Raw genomic sequence first — 2557 nt, 5'->3', positions numbered from 1 at the left:
AAGATTTACAGCCTCGGAAACCCTGTACAAGGTTGCTATGAGTCGGAACCGACTCAACGGCACATAACAACAACAACAACAACATGCTTTAAGATAGTTCAGCTCATTAAAAAAAAAAAATAGATAAATGATGTGTTACACAATTTGACTTCCATGTGTTTGGTGCTCTGGGCTGAGAAAAGGTTTAGTTCTCTCATGTAGTATGTACTTCAGTATTACAACTCATCAGCAAAAGGTGTATGTCCCAAATTTCCACTTGCTGCCGTTGACTTTTTGCCAGAAACAAACTTCACTGCAGCAGTTTGGACATCAGGAGCAGTCACTGAATCAATCCACTGAAGGACTGTGGTTGGCAACATATATGAACCAGCAACTAGAGTCTGGAACCCAACTTCATCCAGAAAACCTTCCAAAGACTCCACTGACATTAGGTACCCAGCTTTCAGCTTGTTCTTGGCCATCTGGATCACTCCATCAGGGAGGTTTCTCTGAAAAATTGTATTTATGTGGTTATAGGCAGCTTTGATAACATCTCCAACAACTGCAGCCCAAAGTGTCCAGAATCTGAGTAACTAGCGTTAAAAGCAGAAACGTCAAATGGTTGGTGAACTCCCTTGGCAACAGCCTCTACAGAGAGCTGATGGTGTTACTGCCCCTCTTGACGTGCGGTCCGGCACCAAGCACGTGTTGGAGCACACTGAAAGCATTTGTTTCTGCACTTTCTGCCATGAGAGCAGCATGTACTAGACTGTTTCCATTCTGTTCTCTGATTTCACCTCCACGGCAGTCTTTGCTCCAGATAAACCTAGCCCAACCCTTATGTTAAGAAACTGTTCAGCAACTTGCTTTAGAACAGGATGATTCACGCCGAGTGCAGTCAAAGTCATTCTTGCACTTGTAAAATTGTTCTGCACATAGTAATGTAGCTCCTCTGATGTCACTTTCCCAATCCTATAATCAGAACACTAAATGGAATTAGCCAAGGCATTCCAGTAAGCTGCAGCACGTAAATTTTCAATGACATGTGCCTGTGGATTCTGGAAAGCCACAGCTTTGTCAGTTTTTAGCTGGGACTGAAGGGCTGCTACTTCCCAACACCAAAATTCTGGTGCTGTGGTCACATTGAGCAGGAACTCCATTAGAATATAGATATTGCCCCATAGGCATTCCACAGTATAAGCCAAGTTGTTTGCTGTTGTTGTTGTTGTGAAGTGCCGTCGAGTTGGTTCTGACCTATAGCAACCCTGTATAAGGTTTCTGAGGAGCAGCTGGTGAGCTTGAACTGATGACTTTGCAGTTCAAATGGCTTTGCAGTCTGGCGCATTAACCCACAGCACCACACCAGGCCAAGTTGTAGTCACACTTAATTTACCACCAACTGCTTCAATCCCATGGGTTATCTCGAAAGATGACGCTCCTTTGGTAGTCAAGCTGGATATAAGATGCAACAAATGAGAGGTTCCCAAATTGCTGTAGCTCTCATATCTACTGCCCACTTTAATGAACAAACCAATTCTTGATACAGGGGCATAGTTTTCCAGGGAAGCAATCATTAAACCATTTGGTAATTTGGTAAACTCAAGGTCTTGAGGCTGCGGGAGTACTCCTGGGGGGATTAGCTGAGGCTTTAACTCTAGGAGCAACTTTGAGGGAATAAAATCTCGAGAGGGGTCCGGCTCTAGTTTACAGCTTCATGGCTGGAAATTGGTGTAAGCCACCGCCAGGTTAAAGAAAAGCGAGATGGAATCATTGAGACTTTTTAATTGTGAAAAATAAAAATTATCGATACTGATCAACACAACCACTTTCATGTTTCCATATTACCTGAAGATACTAGGGATATGAATGTAATTGTGTATTGTGTGATTTTAATGTAAACTGTTTTTGTGTTCCTACACAGTTGTTCCTAATGGCTGGATAAAATACAATTGAACTGATACATAAAACATTGCCTTATAGTTCTCCAGTAGTTTAACAACATTTAGGCTTTTAGCTTTTGTTATTTTGGGACTAATATAATATTAATATCTAATATTAGTACCTGGTATGACACTGTAGGATCAGCACTGGACTGAGAACCCCAAGGTCAGCAGTTCAAACCCACCAGCCACTCTTCAGAAACACTATCCAGGGTCACTATAAGTTGGAACCGAATTGACAACACTTAATAAGAACAATCCTAATATGAATTTGTATAAGTCAGTGACTTTTTTTTCCTCATTAAAGTAAGACAAACTGATCAGGGTAAGTTTACTTTAAAACTCTGAGACTCTAGGCTTGAATTTAGCCCACATCCATGTTGCTTTTATCTAAATTGTTGTTGTGGTTGTTAGCTGATATTGAGGGCCCTTCCCCACTCGTATGACCCCCATGCATAACTGAAGGAATTAACGCCCTGACCTGCATCCTTCCCATGATTGGTTGCTGATCTGAATATTGTGAACCATAGGGTTATCATTGCTGATATTCAGAAATAAATTGTCAGGCCTTTCTTCTTAGTCTTGGATTTTTTTATAATAGTCATCTCATATAATATGTGTCCTTTTGTGATTGACTA

At 41.2% G+C, this 2557-nt stretch overlaps 1 pseudogene; it reads right to left on the bottom strand.

Moving 5' to 3' along the window:
- Positions 1-215: 215 nt before the first annotated feature.
- LOC102828756 lies at positions 216-1695 on the bottom strand (annotated as a pseudogene).
- Between the last annotated feature and the right edge of the window lie 862 nt (positions 1696-2557).

Source organism: Chrysochloris asiatica, unplaced genomic scaffold, assembly GCF_000296735.1.
Source record: "Chrysochloris asiatica unplaced genomic scaffold, ChrAsi1.0 scaffold00033, whole genome shotgun sequence".
Taxonomy (NCBI): Eukaryota; Metazoa; Chordata; class Mammalia; order Afrosoricida; family Chrysochloridae; genus Chrysochloris; species Chrysochloris asiatica.
The sequence above is the reverse complement of the archived record's forward strand: the minus strand, read 5'-3'. Positions and strand labels throughout refer to the sequence as shown.